Source organism: Podarcis pityusensis (genome assembly GCF_964106645.2).
Source record: "Podarcis pityusensis genome assembly, chromosome: 4".
Classification (NCBI taxonomy): domain Eukaryota; kingdom Metazoa; phylum Chordata; class Lepidosauria; order Squamata; family Lacertidae; genus Podarcis; species Podarcis pityusensis.
In genome coordinates, this window is record NC_138027.1 from 49,915,107 (window position 1) to 49,936,042 (window position 20,936).

At 41.1% G+C, this 20,936-nt stretch overlaps 1 long non-coding RNA gene across 2 annotated transcripts in view; it reads right to left on the reverse strand.

Annotated features, from left to right (window-relative positions):
* Positions 1 to 20,936, reverse strand: part of LOC308476207 — a 49,764-nt gene that overhangs the window by 14,218 nt on the left and 14,610 nt on the right. For both annotated transcript variants that reach the window (XR_013985796.1, XR_013985797.1), the window contains exons 2-6: positions 17,292 to 17,385; positions 15,761 to 15,845; positions 14,542 to 14,660; positions 7,221 to 7,323; positions 6,723 to 6,756 (exon numbers count right to left, since the gene is read on the reverse strand). This is a non-coding gene — a long non-coding RNA (uncharacterized lncRNA). The remainder of the gene's footprint in view (positions 1 to 6,722; positions 6,757 to 7,220; positions 7,324 to 14,541; positions 14,661 to 15,760; positions 15,846 to 17,291; positions 17,386 to 20,936) is intronic.

Here is a 20,936-nt window from a genome sequence, read left to right on the forward strand (position 1 = left end):
TTGACCTTGACCAAATATGAGCTGGGAGGAAGTTTTGGTGCTTGCTTTATGCATGACAAGTGCCTTGTTGGAACAGATGCATGAGAAGATGGATTTGATGAATGAGAAAATGGATTTGATGACTGTTGTGGTTAATAACTGTGAACAAACAGGGAATATTGATACAGAAATCATTCAGGGACCAACTTAGGAACCTGTACTGATTGGGCAAGTGCAGAAGATAATGGAGGAGGTTGCGGTTGCACCTCAAATAATACAAATGGAGAGACCCGAGGCCCTACAGGAGCATAAGCCGCTGTCTTTGAAGATTGACGTTGGAGTGGGCCAGGGGGAGTCTGGAGCTGAGGAGGTTTTTAACTTTGGAGAGACTTTGAAATATGCTTCTAAATATTTTTTGGACTACATTGATGACTGTGGGGAGTGGGACTGTGGGGAATGGGCTGGTTTGATGAAGGGAGACGGAGATAATTTTGGGTTGGAATCCCCCAGAGCCCTACTCCTCAATGAGAAAGGAAAGAAATTAAGAAAGAGACCAACAAAAGACAAGGAAAAGTGCAAGTATAAGCAAGAAGAAGAAGATCTGCAGAAGGGACATGGAAGAGACTTAAGGGCCTCGGACATAAGACCACCAGGTTGATGGACTAGATGGAATGGACAGTAAGGACTGACATGACCCGAGACCAGGAAGAAGAGACGTTGGATGAAGTTTGTGTTGGGTTTGGAACTTAACTGGTTAAGTTGCTCCCATGATGCCTCAACATTCTGACGTCAGCTTTCGAAGCTGGGAGGAGCTGGGAGGAGTTACGTTCTGTTCCCCTCTGGTTCTCTGAGGGAAGAGGTCGCAGTTTAGTCATGGCTGCGGTGAGCCCAGGAGTTTCCTGGGGAATGTCGGAATAAAGAACTGAAATGGACAAACCTGGTCTCTGTGTGTGTTTGTCTGAAGCTAAGTGAAGCTACGTGACAGTTTTCGCTGCTGTGTTCAACTCTGCTGAGGCGTGACTGGAGAGCTACTGGAGACGGAGCTGAGTGGCGCAGCTCGGAGGAAGCGCGCCGGGCATAAAGAGCTAATTGTGGACCGTAAATCAATTAGCGGGGTCACGCCAATAAATCAATTCCACAGGTTATGGACCCTTAATCACCGATCGTAAAAACTGTCACAGGAACGCTTTGAAGTGCCGGAATGCGTTTGAAGTTGCGGCAGGAGGCGGTGAGATTTTTGCCTGTTGCTAGGAGGCAAAGGAGTAGCTGCGGAGCTAAGAGAGCAGCTGGAAATTCGTTTCCCCACGGATGGGTGCCGGAGGAGCTTGTAATCTGTGAGTACAGCTTGGGGCCCCTTGGGAGAACGGAAGACAATGGCAGGCAGCCAGGTCTTGGAGGACATTGCGTTTCAAAGGCTCACTCTAAGAAGTTGAGCAAGGGCTATCTGGGGATGTGCTGCTGCGTGTGCTGTGAAGCTTCAGCAGGGGGCCAGAGCCCTGGAGAAGTATTGAGAAAAGCCTAGAGATGGCTGCAGCCCCTGTTCCTGATGTTTTAGCCTCAAGGAGTGCTAGTGAGCAGATCGGGGGGGCGAAGGATTCCAAAGGCAAGTGTAAAGGCTTGTCCACTGTGCGTGCTGGAGTGGAATGTCAACAAAGCAGGTTCCCAGAAAGCCGCAGTGGGAGCCAGGCCAGAGGGGGCGGAGCTGGCAAGGAGTGCTTTTCCGGAAGAAGGAGAAGGAGGCCAGCTGGGAGGAGCCCCGGGCAGTGTTTTTCCACTGGAGTACGTCGTTGCTGCCCATGGAGAGCGGAGACAGCTGGGCAGGAAGGTCCCAAGGTCAACCAGCTGAGTTCCCATGGGAATCAGTCTCGGAGAGGAGGCCAGCGTGGGAACGCAAGGGAAGGACGTGGCTCAGACACTGGGGAGGGTTGTTTTCTTATCACTGCTTCTATGGCAACTGTGAAGAACAACTCCAGCCAGGACACGGTGACGCGCTGGGTTTTGAATACTGCTGTTGGTCAGCACCTGCTAAGCGAGCCTGCTGGCGAAATGCGGAACTGCAGGGCTGTTTCAACAGGACACAACTGTGATGTTAGCAGACGGAATGAGAAAGTCGGTTTCTGCTGTGGCTAACATGTTTTTTTTCTCCTTTACAGGAGGAGCTAGAGGTCTACGTTGTGCCGGGTCTGAATTGTTGTTTGTTATCTGTACCAGCTCTTGCGAAGCAGGGATACAAAATTTACTTTGAAAATGACACCTGTTCCATTTTCAGAGGGGGGAAACAAGTGGCCAACGTGAAAAGGGGGCAGAACAATCTCTTTGTTCTGGAGTCACCTCTGGAGGGTGGTGGGAATGCTGGAAAAGCACAGGCGCAGTGTGCTAAGGTTCCCAGTCATGTGCAAAAGCTGCACAGGTGCACAAAAGGGTACAAACTCCGGAAATGTGGGAGGTCCCTAGGGTGCAGGGCATGCAAGGGTGCACAGGTACATGGTTTTCCCGGGTTTGGGAGGGTAGCCAAAGAGCCCTTTGAGCTCTTTGAGGCAGGTGGTCCAAAGGTTCAGGAAATGATCTTCTGTGGATATGATCCTGCAACCAATGGGTGGAAGTTTGCATACCCAGAGGGTGATCAAACCAAGCTGCTGGTCAGTAAGCAGGCTGAGTTCTGTGAACAGGATGGGTGTTCAAGACTCAGGGATGGTCCTGATTTTCTCTCAGAATGTCTGTCTGATTCTGAGGAGGAAAGGGAGGCAGAGGCTGATCCCGGTGATGGGGACCAGGTCCAAGATCAGGGTTCAGAACCCGGTGATGGGGACCAGGTCCAAGATCAGGGTTCAGGGCAGGTCTGGGCATCTCCAAAGGTTGTGAAAGGAGTGTCCAGGTGTGAGGCTTCATCTCCGGTTAGCGTAATGGAGAAAGCTCACAAACAGGGTGTCAAGTCAGAGGGGGAAGGATCTGACGGAGAAGACACAACTGCTGGCCCAAATGGGTCAGTAGGGTATCAGGTCACAAGTGCGTGGAAAAGTGTCGCACAGTGTGATTCTGGGAGTGTTGAAGGGGTTCAACAGGTGCCTGGGAAAGATGCCGGGAAGGGGCACAAGGCAAAGGGAAAGGTGTTGAACTCAAAAAGGTCTTGTCAGAATGGTTCGGCAAGAGGGGGTGTTGGGTTTGGAACTTAACTGGTTAAGTTGTTCCCATGATGCCTCAACATTCTGACGTCAGCTTTCGAAGCTGGGAGGAGCTGGGAGGAGTTACGTTCTGTTCCCCTCTGGTTCTCTGAGGGAAGAGGTCGCAGTTTAGTCATGGCTGCGGTGAGCCCAGGAGTTTCCTGGGGAATGTCGGAATAAAGAACTGAAATGGACAAACCTGGTCTCTGTGTGTGTTTGTCTGAAGCTAAGTGAAGCTACGTGACAGTTTTCGCTGCTGTGTTCAACTCTGCTGAGGCGTGACTGGAGAGCTACTGGAGACGGAGCTGAGTGGCGCAGCTCGGAGGAAGCGCGCCGGGCATAAAGAGCTAATTGTGGACCGTAAATCAATTAGCGGGGTCACGCCAATAAATCAATTCCACAGTTTGGAAGAAAATTTATAAAGAAATTTTTTTTTCTAGGGAATTAGTCTAAAATTAATGAATATTAGGGAAAATGTTGGAATGAAACTATATGACTCTAGTAGAAATGATATCAGGAGTTATGTATAATCGAGTTTTAAGCTTTAAGCTTTAAAGTATTCTTTGGTAAGATAAGGGTAAATAAATTAAGGTAATTTGAATAACAGAATATGGGGAAAAGATGGAAAGGATTTGTTGAGTTAATTAATAGGTTAAATTGTTAAGATAAATCATTTAACAAAAATTGAGAAAGATGGAAAGAATTTGCTGAAATAACTAATCAAACTAGAATACAAAAAGGGAGGTGTGAGGAGGTCAATGAAACAAGCAAATGGAAGTTAAAGATGTGTAATATGGGATTTGTGTTTTTTTTTCTTTCTTTTTTTCTTTTTGCTGTATTGTTGCATATGTTTTTATGTTTTGCCTTTTTAGTTTTTTTATGTATTGTAGTGTTGTTTTTAATTTTTTCCTTTCTTTTCTGTAACTTTGAAATTATTAATAAATATTATTATTATTATTTTAAAAAAAGACTAGTCTAGACATGTGACAGTAGGGCAGAAGTGTGACTCCATTCCTTGTTCCTCATGTGGATATATCAAGGGACTAGTCTTTCCTTCATTTTCCAGTAGACTGGCATAGAAATAGCAGCTGTATGCATGTAAGATTCTCGCTGCCATTTTCACAGCAGGCATAAATAGCTCAGTTGGTTGGACTATGGTGCTGATAACACCAAGGTTGCAGTTTCGAGCCCCATATGAGACAGCTGCATATTCCTGGATTGCAGAGGGTTGGACTAGATGATAATCAGGGTCCCTTCCAACTTTATGATGCTGTGAATTCTGTCCAAGTATGCAGGGACCCGTGACATTTCACCACAGTTTAAATTTACTGATTAAATCTCTAGAAGTTTATCCTTTGGTGTTACAATATGTTAGAAGCCAAACTATGAAACTCTTGAAACAACTGGATTGTTATGGGTTATCAATGTATATTCTAACCAATGTAACCTACATATAGGAGAGCCTACAAATAATGAATGAAAGAAAAAATAGGGAATCTTTTAACACTATTGATTTTGATCAACTTCGCTGGACTGGTCATGTTGTTTGGATGCCTGATTATCATCTTCCAAAGCAACTACCAGTACTCTATTCCGAACTTAAAAATGGAAAGCATAGTGCTAATGCTGGTGGTCAACAAAAGATGTTTAAAGTCTCTCTCAAGGCAAATCTAAAACAATGTAGTATAAACACCGAGAATTGGGAAACACTGGCTTGTGAGCACTCTCCAACTGGAGAGCAGCCATTGACTTTGAAGACACTTGAACTCAGGATGAAAGGAAACATGCTAAGAGGAAGGCACACTTGGAAAACCCTCACCATGATCAACTCTCACGCGGAAACCTATGTCCCCACTGTGGAAGGATGTGTGGATCCAGAATTGGCCTCCACAGTCACTTACAGACTCACTGTTAAGACCGTGTTCATGGAAGGCAATATTACTCGGCTACGAGTGATCGCCAAAGAAGAAGACGACTCCCACAAGCTACCACACAACAAAAACAGCAACATGAGAAGGACTTGCACATCTGTGACTAACTGCTTCACAACATCGATTTTTCATCGTTCACAGGAACATAGTCCTGGAGGAAAAGCATAACCTCATGTGTTGTACAGCTCAGTATCTTACAAAGAGAACAGGTAAAACTAATTTATGGGTTTTTCAGGAGGAAGGTGATGCACTGAGCTTCTTCTGATGTACCAAGTGAGTTAGAACTGTGCGGTAGGAATCCTTTCTTGACAATCTGTTCCCCTTTCTGTAGCTTTTACTCCTTGCTCTTCCTTTGAATGAGAAGCCCATTTTTCTTCAAGAACATTCTTATATTCTTTTAAAAGAAGGTGGAAAGACATAGATCCAGTGGAAGACTGAATGTGGTCACCAATAACTTGTGGCTAAAAATGTCTCCTCCACTGCTGCCTCAGGTGGTATGAGTCTGGTGGGAAGTACTGCTGTAATTTTTATTTTCTGGATATAGGTTGCATTCACACAGCAGTTTATTCCATTTTCTCATTTTTTCTCCTAACAGTAAATAATAATAATAATAATAATAATAATAATAATAATAATTTATTTGTACCCTGCCCACTCTGGGTGGCTTCCAACAAAAGATTAAAAATATATTAAAATATCAGATATAAAAAACTTCCCTAAACAGGGCTGCCTGTTTATTTGAATTATTATTATTATTATTATTATTATTATTATACGTATTTTAATTTTAACACAATATAAAAGTAAAATATAGCAAAAAATTGGTGCAACTTTAGCATTTATTTCCTTATTATTTGCAAATTGATTTTTTTTCTTGGAAGCAAATTACATGAAAATGAGCACTAAACTTGAGCTGCATTCTGCTATATCTCTGGAAGAAGCTTTTATGTCATGTGAAAGTGAAATTATAATGCAAAAATTAACAGTTAGTGAAACTGTTTTACCAGTATGGTTTTAATGAACAATACCCTATGTTAGGTCTCCTAACTCTCAGCACCCTTAACAGGCTTTGGTTCTTAGGATTCTTGGGGAGGGGGGAGGTATAACTGTTAAAGTATTTTAAAAGTGCTTTAAATGTATGGTGCAGACATGGCCTGGAAGAGATGCACATTGAGGCTCAGACAGCATATTTGAAAATTTGGGATATTTGGGGGTGGCCTTCTGGAGTGTTAAGCTGTGAAACCCATCCCCCACACTTAACCAAAATACCTGAAAATCACTGTTGACCTCATTCCCAAGAAAACTGAATACCTTTTGGGTTCGCATATTCTCTGTCTGTCTGGGCAGTTCTGGGGATTCCATTATAATAGCGTTTCCCCTTGCCCCAAGAAAACCCTACAACATTGGGAAGTCAAGTATGCAATGCTGCCCTGCTTTCAGCACCCCAGTGACCACTGCTGGTTTTACCTTTCCTGATACTTTCTTTCAACTTTCCATAGGCACCAAGTTGACCAATGATAACAGAATGCTGGACTAAATAGGCCTTTGGTCTGATCCAGAAGGGCTCTTCTTATTTTCTGTTGTTCTTAATATTCCTCATATTCCTGGCGTATTCCTCAGGTAACTGGAATGCCTGTGGTCAATAACTTACCTCAGAATTTTAAGTACCAGTTAATTTTTCAGGCCTGAGAAAAGATAAAGAAATAGAATTAAATTAATACTCTTCACTACTTACTACGACCTCTGCTATGAACAAGTAATGGACAATCGCAGTTTGGCAAGGAGTTTGAAGACTAGTCAGTCTAACTCAACCAATATCATTTCAGTGAAATAAGAATCATAAATTTGCTGGACTAGCAGAAAATAAAGCATCTTAACTGGTGCTATTTCAGTAATCGATATCTAATCTGAGCTCACCACATTTTTATTTTAGTTTGAAAGTGAGAGGGCAGAAAGGTGCTGACTTCTGTAGCCAAAGAAGGTGCTCAGCTTCTTCACATTCAGTCCCCTCTGCTGTAGAACAATCCACAGTTTCTTCCTTCTAACACTGACAAAATAGGCAATCCATCTTTTTCCACTGTTATTTCTACCTATCTAAACACAAGTCCTGCTTTACTAGGCAATTTTTAAAAAGTGAGTCTGAACTGACCTTATTGGCATATCCTACAGCATGTAGTCCCTCTTCCAATTGTAATGCCGCAGAATTGTAGATGTATCTGAAAACCATGTGGAGATTGCCTGATGGGACACCTCTTAAAGCATTTTGTGCAAAAACACAGAAAGGAAACATAAGAGGTGGTCATTAATATGTAGGTATTTACAGCTGTGGAATACAAGGGCACTAGAATACTAAGACTTCACCTGTTTCTCCATAATTCACAAAAATATTTGTTAAAAACTTAGCTTCCCTCTGCTGCAACAACATGACCTATGGTGCAATCCTCAAATTATTTCCTTGGAAATGCCCTCTTTAAACTTATTACCCTTCTTACCTTTATACCAAAGGTCTAGTGTCTAAGGAATCAACATCTTTCTATCAAGTTCACCTTCCTTGATACTGATATTCTCCTTTCTTGTGTGCTGATCTAAGGGCTAAAATAAATGGCTGTTGCAGTTAGGCTGTGGCAACATAGTCATTTGACTGCTTCACTCAGATCACATTTCAGTGTGTAGTAAGGCAATTGATGAAGCAATGATGACCACTTGTAAATCTAACTTGATTCAAGGCACATTCACACAGTTATAATGTGGGGATGCTGAACTGAAGACATGAAGAGGATGGAAGAAGGATTGTATATATGCTATCCCCACTCCCAACCTCTGCTAGATTTTAAATCCCTTTTGGAACAAAACCTACAGGCATTGAAACTGTATATACACATAGGTTTTGAACTTGCGGTTGGCATCTTGCAAACAGTAGAATCCCTAGCTGTGTCAAAAAAGACTTTGCATTAAACAATTGCAATGTGTTTTATTAATCAACAAATGGGGGAGGGCTTGGGCCTTGACATGCAAGTAAGGCTATTTTTGCCTGTTCCATCCCCATCCAAAATTTACTCTCCACATGCTTCCAAAATCAGCTTCAGAGGATTTGGAAACCATCTGGAACAGCATGGAAGGTGGCATGAGGTACTGTAGGGGGAATGGGAAATTATGAAAAATTGCTCCCCACTCCGTCCATTTTAGGAAGCCCCTTTAGGTCAAAGAGTCTTTGCTCAACATCAGGGATGCTATTGAATGCACCCCATAGGCTCTGCTCACAAACACTTGAGAAAAACAGGCACTAGGCCACTCTCTTTCTACATGCACCATTTCCCTAAATCTCTGTGAGCAGCTGCAGTGAATTCAGAGAAAAGGTAAGAGGCGATGTGACCAAAGTTTACACAATATTGCATGACATGGAGAAATTGGATAGAGGAAAGAAGTTCTCCCCACTTTCTCATAACACTATGAATTGTGGGCATTCAAGAAAATGAATGTTGAAAGTTAAGGGCAGATAAAGGAAGTTTTTCACAGAGTGCATTGTTAAACTTCCACAGGAGGCAGTGGTGGCCACCATCTTGGATGGCTTTAAAAGAGGATTAGACAAATTCAGGGAAGAGAAGGCTACCAATGGCTACCAGTGCATGCTCAGAGAGAGTAATGCTTCTGAATACCAGTTATTGGAAAACACAGAGTGGGAGAGTGCTCTTGTGCTTTGGTCCTCCTTGAAGGTTTCTCACAGACATCTGGTTGGCCACTGTGAGAACAGGATGCTGGCCTAGATGGGTCATTGGCCTGATCCTCTTCTTACGTTCTCATTAATTGCTTGAGCAGCCCTTTTTTTACAAAATGCCAACCCCCCTATCCCTTTTCTTTGAAATATGATTGATATCTGCTGCTATTCTAAAAGTTTTCTCATCCACTGAAAAAGAAAAGTGTCCATGTCCAATCAGCAATTTGCTGAACCCTTTTAACAGGTCCTTGGATTGTGTAAAGCCCCAATACTGTCATGTGTCCGTGCTCTTTATAACTTTCACATAAAAGTCAAATAAAATAAATGAATAAAATTATAAATTTTTAAGTGACGAGATCTTCAAGGGTAATAAGTCAAACCAGATTGAAAATAAAGTGCCAAAGGGCACATGGCAGACACTTTCACACTAAAACTCACTCCACTTCATAAAATGTTTTTGGGGGGCACATTGTATAGTGTAATATATTCAGAATCCCAAAATTATGAGACAGATTTACTACTGGAAAGGCAACTCAATTGTATCGCCATCCTGAGTAGAAATGGGTATATTGCTCAAATTTGTCTGAGCTGCAGTCTTATTATATAGTCACTGAACATGTAATTACACCATCTATTATTATAATTGCTTTGTCCTCTGAAGACATCTGAATATAATTAATAAGACAGGGCAAAATTATACGTTATAAAAATATTGTATGGTACATCCTGATACAAAGATTCCCCCCTCCCCATACTAATAGTCTTTTAAGTCTGCTATTTCATGCTCCTCAAGGTACAAAAGCTTTCTAAAGGAGGGGGGGCATATTTTGATTTTTGCAGCCAGCGTTTATAATAGAACAGGTAAGGCTAAATGTATGAAAGCAGTATTGCTTATACTAGTTGATTCAGCTTAGGACTAGCTATAGATATATGTGAGCAGACTGCAGACTGCTGGGTGATGAAACCCAACATGCCAATAGATGCTGCATGTACATTTCTTCCCACTGAGCAGAGGATGCACAAGCAATCAGAAAATTATCTAAGAGAGCAAAGTAGCTATTTGGGAAGGAGAGCAGAAGGGGCACTGGATTGACTATCTTTGTCCCTGGAAAATAGCCAGTCGATACAGCTGATTCCTACAGGGCTTTGCATGTGTAGCTCTCCAAGGTGCTCTGGAGCTATATTGTCGGAATATGGTCATCTTCTTCACAATGCCCCTACTAGAACTAAGATCTGCCTAATTTAGGCACAATGCTGGCAGACCTATGCACTGGAAGCTGGAGCTGCTGAACTGATAGAGAAAGCAGGGGCGAGTCCTTCTTTAAGAGCAAGAGGGTTGTCTTAGTAGGGAGTTCAGAATCCTCCCTCCAACTTGCAACCCACCTTTCCTCAGTTTGACCCCCAATATTGCTTTTGCTTCCAGCTGGGCTCCGATACTGAGAGCCAGGCTTGGAGAAAAAGATTGCATGGAAAAAGTAGTGTTAATTCCAGGTTTGGGAGGGTTCTGGCGCATGACATTTTTCATGAGCTCACTTAATGAATCTTCCTCTGCATGCAATTAGGTATATGGAGGCTCTTGCTTGTACCCTAGCTGTGGACTGGGCCCTCAACAGATGCCCTGGAAGAAAACCTGCCCTATTAAGCAGTTGGTGTAGGGGACCGAGGCATCTTTTGCTGCCTAAAAAAGGATCCTTCTACTCCATTGATTTTGATGAGAGCACATCAGATCCAGGTTTAATTATGCCAGTTTGATGCCATCATTTCTGATTTGGCTTGTCATGTCTACTTTGGCTTCTTCATTGACAGAAAGAGACATGCTGGTGACCTTGTCATGATCATTAATGAATATTAATTAATCTGCCACAACTAAGTATTTTTAAATACTGTTTAAACCCCAAAGTGAGGGGTTTCTTGAAGAGAGATGGGTTGTTGTTAGAGTTCTTCCTTTTCTCACTTGTAAACTACAGAACACCTAGCACATTCACATAAACACTGCATTTCTGTTTTCCATTGTGAAACCTCAGCAGTTTCTCATCCTCTGGTCTTTAACAGAATATCTTTCAAAACAAACTTGAAGAGTAAGCTTATATTAGAATATATTATTCTAACTCCTGATTTAGGGATGCTTCATTAGGAAACATGCTAGGGCCTCCATAAGCTCAATCAATCAATTCTATTTAAAATTCTTCACCAGAGGTAGCTCCAAAAGTACTCTAGTATTTGACATTTTGCTTTAGAGCTGAAGTACAGGAAAACAGGCCACGTGTGAAGGTCACTGACATTTCGTCAAACAGATTAAGCATTATAAAGTGTCAAGCAACATTGTGAGATTTTCATTTATTCATGTAAGTCATGGCTCATCTTCAAATAGGGTGAGTTTATATCTTTAGAGTAAGAAAAAGAACAATTATGGACTCAGAAACCTGAGATGTAAAATAAATATGTGCTGTGTGTATGTGTCTGTTTTAAGGTATGTAAAATAATATGCACCAGACAGATACAAGGCAGATCTGCAGAAATTGATTGACACTTTCCAGAAATAGATGGGGTAAAAGCCATTAAAAATAATTGTAAAAGCGCGTTTTGAGTTAGCTCAGTAATTGGTCAATTTTCCCGTACAATTGTTGGTGAAATTTTTAATGGCATATAACTTTCTTCCTTTCATGGGAACAGCATGAAATATTGCTAAATTCAAAACAACACAGAAAATAATAGAGACTCTATTATATAATAACAGTGATAAAACTAGAACACAATATAAAATACTGCAATAGCTTCACTTAGCTTCTGAGTTTTGCCTTTTGCTTGCTGCTGATTATTATGCTGCGGTTACTTTCTCTCTTTTTTGGTAAAAAATAGATGCACTTTATCTGGTAGACACTAGGAGCAATGATTCTTTCCCATGGGATCTCACCACACACATAATTTTTGTGGCCTGCGCTCAGCAGAACATGGACTTAAAAGATTTAGATTGCTAGGATGGTGTTGTGGATAACATGATGAACCTGACCTGGGAGAGATGGTCAAATACCTGCTCAACCACGAAGCTTATTGAGTAACCAGTTGCTGGATCTTCACCTTATATTACAGACTTGTTGCGAGAATAAATATTAACATGCTTAAAAGTCCACTACATAATATATCCTGCCAGGAAATAGGATTCCAGTTCACAAAAATCAACATGTGATAAAATAAACAGTGATGTCCATTCTTAGAGCCGATTTATCACGGTTTTTAGCCTGCTAGAATGTAATTGTCCTAAATATGGTGCACATGAATATTTGATGCTTTCAAATAACCTTGTCCAATAAGAATCTCATTAAACAAGGGGGGGGGGGAGGAGAGACAATGATGGAGTTGGAAAGGCTTATTGGATCTCTGAATTCCCCCTAACATGACTTATCCATCTCCACCTTAATACCATTCATTTCCCCCTTATCCACCCACACCCATTATCTGGATCTGACTCACACAGGAGAAGAATACTTTTAAAAACAAAACACCTTCCCTTATTAGTTGTGTGATGCTTCCCCAATGTTACACTTTTGCAGAATACCACAATGAAAGAAAGACACACCAATGCACCAAGAACATTTTTGCAATGAAAAGTTATAGGATTCCAGTAGGGTGCCACAGGATATGCATTGGGGTTGAAGCAGTATATGTTAGTAAATCAGTCCCCCAAGGCTGCATTTTGTGATTGGTATAATTCACATGACCGTCTGAGAGAGTGTGAGAACAGGAAGACCATCTTATCTCCTCCGCTGTACGTGTACTTTTAGAATGTACTTTCACTTCTGTTGGTTCTCTTGGGGCTGAAAGAGAATGGTCGCCATTATGCTTTCTCTGTGTAAAGTCTGTAAATAAAACATAGAATAGAACTACGGCGTCTCCTGCTTATTGCTGTACGATGCCAGGAGAATAGTGTGCATAAATCATTATGGACAGTCAAGGAGGAGGAGGTAACAGTGGCAATGGTGAGGTGGTCCCAGGATTTTGGCAATTCAATAACCATGGCCCAATGGGAAAACTTATGGAAGATCAATTGGAAATTCACAAATTGTTACACGATTAGAGAGAACTTTCAAAAAATGCAACACCGATGGTATCTAACACCATGGAAACTTTCAAAAATGTATAAAAATGTGTCAAGTAATTGTTGGAGATGCGGAGACTCAGGAACTTTCTACCATATGTGGTGGATATGTAGGAAAATACATGTATTCTGGGAGAGTATCCATGCAGAACTGCAAAAAATGCTAAAGATCTCTTTCAATAAAAAACCAGAGGCCTACCTCCTGGGAATAACAGATTTGGATATTCCACAAAAGAGGAAGGGTATCTTTTTATATGCGATGGCGGCAGCAAGAGTTCTGATTGCGGCAAAATGGAAGAGTAATGAAACCCCCTCTATACAAGATTGGATCCAAAAGCTGACAGAATATGCCAAATTAGATGGTCTATCAGAAAAAATAAAGAATAAATCAAAACAGGAATTTGTTTCAAAATGGGAGGTTTTCAAAGAATATCTGAAAAATAAATATAGTAGTTTAAATTCTGTTGCAGTATTTGAGGAATTTCAGTAATAGTTGCAAGGTAGATATAAGAAATTAGATATACTAAGAACAAGTTTAATTATGATAAAAGTGTGTATTGGCAATAAGTAATATGAAATCGAAATAGGGAATAGACAGGAGGTTGGGTCTTTAGTGTCAAGACCAATATATGTTTTATTGTTTGCTAAGAAAATTATGTGTCTATGGTTATTCCTGTGTGTAATTTGGTATTTGTGTTTTTTTCTTTTTTCTTGCTGTATCAATAAAAATCTTTTTTTAAAAAATCACTATGGTTTGTGTCACTGGGGTGTCTGGAAAAGAAGGGAGAAGCTTTCCCAGAACCACACTCACCAGAGGACGCCCAGAGGAATGGGGGGCTGCCAACACCCCAGGGCATTTTCTAACAGTATGGCTGTCCTAAAAGATCTGCGGGTGCAAACAGTACTGAAAGTAAGGTGAATAACTACCCCAATAACATCATGAGCACAAATCATTATAAGTGCACAATAACCTATATGGTACTTCTAACTGTACACTGCCCCCCCCCAGTAATTGTTCAACCCCCCTTTTATAGAAGAATGAAGGGGAATTTGCTCCACTTTCAGCCCAAGTAGTGTACAGCTCTTTTTCTGTCACTATAATTAGGCTAGAAACAAACATTCCTTCTGATGCCCCAGTTGAAAAGCCACAGGAGCACCTCCCCCACACACAAGCTGTAAGACTGTTGCATAGACAGCCCTACACAAAACAGCCTGTGCATTTTAAAATCTGAAAGAGTCATTTGGCTCTGTGTTCCTATTGCAGGCACAACTGAGGCATGATAGCATTAAATTTGGTGCTGCACAGTGTGCTACTGTGCTCAACCAGCCAAACAACTGTGATGGCCTAATCAGCATTATTTATGGGTGATTAAACTATGGGGCAAATGTTTCCCTCTCACCTTTAACACAGCGGTATGAGCTGAAGAGTGCCAGCTGAGCCTCATCCATGTCAAAATGATAAAGATCTGGAACAAGATCTACATGACTTTGGAATTGGTAGGCAATTATGTATATAACTTTAAAAAATAAAATAATGCCTGGCTGATAGTTGATCAATGATCAGGGATCAATAGCCCATATTTTCTCAGAGAGTCAGACAATTAAGCTCAGTTTAACCTACAGAAAGGCTTCATCATAGGAACTTTCAAGTCTGCTTACCAGGGCTGGTTACCTCATGGTTGTATAGACTCCTGAGGTCAGTTGGTTTCCCCAGACAGCTTCCTCCATGGCTGTTCCCATCTCCCATACCAGAGATGGCTTAGAATGTTTTCAAGTCCCTCAGGAAAAAAAATGAAATTATGCTTATGGACTTGTTGGTATCTGTGTGTCTCAAGAGAAAAAAGGAGTGTGCCTCCAGGGGTGAAGTCAAACCTGGAGTAGTATGTTAGCAGTATGGAACTGACTGCAAGCCTGGACAGTGTGCACAGAGGGCTTGGACTGCCCAGACCCCCCTCTTGGCCTTGCTGATGTGGTCCAAAGGAAAGCAGAGCAATACGTTTGGCACCAGCTTAGCTGTAGGAGTTGCTGGAAGGAGGCATATAGAACACCATCCAACTGTCCTAGGGATTCCACTCTGGATTTGTGTAGGGTTTACTCCTTAGTCTTTTCTTCTCCCAAAGATATTCCGCAATGCAGCTGAGGTCTAGGAACGAAGTTTTCCTTCTCCTAGATGGGCTACTTTCCCAGGTTGATGAGCCCCATCTGCCCCTCACTTCCCTCTACAACATGTGCAGAAACCTCCATTTTGGCTGTTGTATCCCTTCAAAGTGCCACTGAAATTGGTGAGATGCTTTTAAGCAGCAGCATCCCAAGTCTCGCCGAAGTTACTTAGTGATGTTCAAGCTCTAATTCAAAAGATTTTTTGAGTAGATGTACCATTGGTCTCATCCCCTCAATTTGCTAGAGCTTGTCTCCACATGCAGGAGAAGTCCCTAACTAAGGGTTTGAGACCCATTGGCTACCCTCTCCTGGTTTAAACAGCCAGTAAAAGCCATTCCTGTGGTGTGACTATTGCTGCATGCTGACAACGTCTAGAAGCCACAGGTGAGAGCTGAGTGCAGGTGGATGAACTACCTCAGAAGGGGCATGATGTGTGAACACTAGAGGTACTACCCCTCCTCTAACACCCCATGCATCCCTTATGGACTAAAAATGCAAAAAAGGGGGGAGGAGACAGGAACATAAGGACTGTACTATAACTGTACTAATATTCACACATGCCCACCTGAATAAATATCACAGCCTACATGACTGTACACCCTCCTCCCTAAATTGATGTGCTGGATTCTAAGTTTTTAAAATTCACAAATCAGTCAGTGGCATCCACAACAAAGGGGAATTTTAAGGCATGTATTTTGAAGTACAAAATATCACATACATTTTGAAGACGTCGTAGAATACTATGCAGAAATCTCATTCCCCTTCTGAGACTTTCTGTGTGTGAGGCAGGCATGAAATCTGCACTAAGAAGGATCAAAAGTTGTGTGTTATCAAATACGAGTTGTTTCTTTCATCAATACATAGCACAGAGATTATTTTACTGGGGGGTGTAAATAGCCATGAGTCTGAAACAGTGGTATCAAAATACAATTTTCCAGATGTAAGATCTTCAAGTCTTGTCAGATATTGTGACTCGATATCTGCCTTTGAAGCCTATTAAAATACTAGCTAGAGTCAAAGAGCTTAATTCTGTCAGTAATGCCACAACAGTTTACGCCAGCTGAGAATTTGACCTGTAGCCTCTTTTTTGATTTGCCCTCCAGTCTATTAAGCTTACAATATTTTTAAAAATAAAATCAAGAGGCAGAGCACTTGCTGTGTCCAGATGCAGAAATGAGAATCACCTTAGCAGCCGGAGATACAGCAGGGGGCCTGAAACTCCTGCAGTTTATAATGCAGAAGTGGTGATTGAAAGCAAGGTTGGGGCCACCCACTCATATGCACTATCATTGGGAGCATATTGGGAGCCCATTTAAAGCTTTTTTGGTACTATTTTTGAGTGTGATCTCCTGAAGAGTACCATTAACTGAAAAGTTTCAGCTGCTGCACTCAGCAATCATTATCATTTGCAGTAGCTGCTGATGGACAAAATTTAATTTTACTTTCTCAGTATTATAGAGATACCTACAGATGCAATAATTAGACAGACATCACCCTGAGGAAAGAGAAGGGCTAATGTGAATAACGGATTGATAGCCACATGAATGCTCAGCCATATATATAATATTCTGGAACAGAAAGGAAAACATGCAGCATAATTGTATGTACACTTATCGGAAGTACTCCTCCTCTTCCTCTATACACAATATGCTAGAATAGAAAGGATAACATACAGCATAATTGTACAAATCTATGGTATGGCTACATTTGAGATTCATTGCCACCCCATCTCAAAAACAATATATAACTGGAAAAAATGATCTGGAGGATGGTGTGCCTTCTTTACAAGTAAAAAGTGAAAGAATTTGTGGTTATTTATTTATTTAAGAAAAATACAACCAACTGGGAACTTCAGGCAGATAGAAGTTTATAAAAAAATACAATTGTGTTTAGGAGGTGGAGAGAGAAGACCATGCCCCTATAACTTAAGGTAACCCACTGAATCTATTGATTAGCAATAGATTCAGGAAAAAACAAAGAAAGTACTTTGTCATACAACAGGCACATAATTAGCATACAAATTCATTGCACTTCCGTGCATAACAGAAGTTGTGTGGAAGCAATGATTACAAAGGATGGTTGTGAGTTTAAAATGGCCACAGCTTGGATGGGTTTCATTTCACAGTTTGACACAAGGCTGGGGCAGTAAAGTGACTTCCCAGTGGGACGTAGGGTGAGCACCACCTCCCAGTTATGGATACAGGTAAAAAGGTAAAGGACCCCTGGACGGTTAAGTCCAGTGAACTCACCTTGCTTCAGGCTGAAGGAGCTGGTGTTTGTCCACAGACAGCTTTCTGGGTCACATGGCCAGCATGACTAAACCGCTTCTGGTGCAATGGAATACTGTGACAGAAACCAGAGTGCACGGAAACACCGTTTACCTTTCCACTGCAGCGGTACCTATTTATCTACTTGCACTGGTGTGCTTTTGAACTGCTAGGTTGGCAGTTGTATCCTTATGGATACAACCCAATGTTATCCCTGCGTACAGTGAAATCTAGGTCCAACAGTTGTCAGCCAAAGCACAGCACCAAAATTCTACATGTGGGTAAAATTCTCAACCCTCTCCCACCAACAAGTGGCTAACTGCTGTCCACACCAATGACAAGCAGTTTAACTGGAGATGGTGATCAGGGAAGTCAACAACAATGCCAAAACTGTCAGTTTCTTCTATCCTTGGGTCTGAGGAGAAATAATTCATCTGAAATGCAGAAAATACTACCATAAGATTAAATTATTAACAAATTTCTTTATCTAAATGATTCTGGAGAGAACAAAACTATATGTGAAATGAGATGGATCTCATCCTTTCATATTTAAATATGAGAAAATTTCATCACTACAGTCATGTTCAGCTATTTTGGGATGTTACAGTGTTTGCTTCAAAAGAATCCATTGGCATGCAAAATCCAATGTTCTTGCAATTGCTGGGTTTTTTTTCCTGATGTGGGATTGCATCTCTCCTCTCAAATAATTATAAAGGTTAGTTTGGGTTGCAGTTGAGCTAAGTAATTGAAATAATTTAAATTTCCTTATTTCTATGCCTTTCTGCTAAACATTTACTTTAGCATTCCAGCCAAATCACAAGCAGAAGATGAATAACATGAAAAAAAATAAAGTAGTTTTTTAAAGGAAAAAACGAACATTTCCTTTTAACCAGAGAACAGTAGCATAAAATTTCTCTATCGACTATGTCACTAGACATTAATAAAAGAGCTGCAAAATGAATACAAATAAGCGATAGCATAATGGTGCCAAACATTTTCCCATGGAATTGTGGATATCATTTCTAAAGAAATATTTAAGTTATCTAAGCAATGTTTTTTGAAGTTTTTTCCATAGAAGTCCCAATGGCTATATATAACAACCTTCTTAAAAGCATTTTATATTGCCAATGTACTTAGTTTGTCTAACTAACTACTCTGTAAATAACAAAGCTCGCATTTGTAAATGGGCACATATTGAATTTGCCACCTCGCTGGGTTCTTCTGTCTCATACCCTCTAGTCAATTTTGTCATGTTATCTGCTTTGCATGGAATCAGAGACGGTTTTAGGGTAGCACAATCGGTTTGGCCACACCGGGCACTGCACTGCATAGGGTAACCACAACAGAGCGAGAGAGACAAGGGCCACAAAATTTTAGCATTGCACAGGGCACGACTGACATTTCAGAGCCCAACACTGATGGAATCAAGTTAGAGGCAACCTCAGAATAGCTAGCTGGAAACTTAGCAAAGCTTCATCCTTACCCCCTCAAGCAATCACAAATCCCATTGTATATTAACTGAGTAATCCTATGCATGCCTACTCAATGGATACTCCCAAGTATGAGGATATAGGATTGCAGCCTTCAGAAGTTAAAGGAAATTACATTAATAATCCAGTTACAGATAGGTAGCCGTGTTGGTCTGCCATAGTCAAAATAAAAAAATCCTTCCAGTAGCACCTTTAAGACCAACTAAGTTAGTTCTTGGTATGAGCTTTCGTGTGCAAGCACACTTCTTCAGATACCTCTTCAGATTCTTCGTATCTGAAGAAGTGTGCTTGCACACGAAAGCTCATACCGAGAACTAACTTAGTTGGTCTTAAAGGTGCTACTGGAAGGATTTTTTTATTTTTACATTAATAATGCAACTGTAAAAAGACACAGCAAAATTCAATGACTTTCTGCATTTGAAAATGTTTTCTGCTGAGAGCTGTGGTGTATAAAATGTTATAAATATGTGAAACATGAAAGAAAATATTAAAAGAGAAAGAGAATATTAATAAATGTCAAATGCTTGTGGGGGGTTTCCTTTTAAAATGCTTATTTCAGTATTGACAGGCACAAACAGGTTGCACTGTTCTTTCCATTTGTGCAGGAGTGGCTAAACTATTTTAGTCCAAGTGCCGAACTGACTCACGGCCAACCCTCTAGGGCCATATGTCAAAGTGGGTGTGGCTTAATGTCAACGCAGCTTCTTTCACAGGAACATGACAAACCAGCCACTTTGCAAATAGGGTTAATTTTTATCCAATTATTGAATTTTATAACACCCTTCATCAGAGGATCAGTGGGCAGTTTACAATGTAAAAGCACAAAAATATATACCATAACAACAACCAAAACAATAACTACCACCACCATCACAGAGTCTAAAAGGGCATAGATTGTGGAATTAGCCAAAGGCCTGTGGGAAGGGGAATGTTTTGCCTAAAGATATACAACAAAGGCGCCGAGTGAGCCTCCAGCATTTCACAGTGAAACAGTTTCTGTCATGCTGGATTTTTAAAAGTGTGTGAGTTTGAGAGAAGGAGAGACGGAAGATGACCTTTATCTACATCCAAGTTGATGCATCACTGGATTGTGGCCATATATAGGCTTCAGCCAAAATAAATTAAAAAGAGATTTTTGCTGTAGGTCATTTGGACAAGGTCAATAAGAAAGAAACAGGACAGTGGCCATCAGAGGTGCATCCATATTCAGCATTAGGATTATTATGCATTCATGCTTCTGCATGTTTGATTAAAAAAATCATTCTTGTTTTCTCTAAATATTATTTGAGCTGCCTGAGCCTTGAAATAGCAGCAGCAGCAGCAGCAGAAGAAGAAGAAGAAGAAGAAGAAGAGGAGGAGGAGTTTGGATTTGATATCCCGCCTTTCACTCCCTTTAAGGAGTCTCAAAGCGGCTAACATTCTCCTTTCCCTTCTTCCCCCACAACAAACACTCTGTGAGGTGAGTGGGGCTGAGAGACTTCAAAGAAGAGTCACTAGCCCAAGGTCACCCAGCAGCTGCATGTGGAGGAGTGGAGACGCGAACCCAGTTCCCCAGATTACGAGACTATTGCTCTTAACCACTACACCACACTGGCTCTCTAGTGAGAAGTGGGGAGTCCATCCTTATTCACTGAAGCTATGAATCTTGCTCAGTGCCTCTAGTACCTGCCAGTAAGTTCTGATGTGACCATACTTGCATCAGTGTAGGCATTTCTTCTTGCCAGACAAAATGATCTCCATTTTTCTTCTGTATGCCATTCTGGGGGTTCTCATGACCCCCCAGAGCAGATTTGGGGTGTGTGCACAGGGCTTTCACAAGATTATTGGAGTGGTGGTGGTTTTAGTTTGTCCTTCAAAATATTGAAAGTGGGTTGTTCTGCTCTGCTTACAGTATGCCTCTTCCTTGAGTTTCTCATCTTCCAAGGTCCTTATTTTGCAATAGGAAGGGAGGGCAACAAATATAATGCTACCAACTATTTGTTCTGTTCAAAGTAGTAAAACACTAGCAGCCATTTTGCCATTACTTATTTCAAAGCCCAAGGAATTTAATTAACATTTTCCACACTTCAAATTAAAATTCAGCCACTAAATATACAGAGTAAGCTGCCGATATAGTTTATGTTTCCATCCTCAAGAA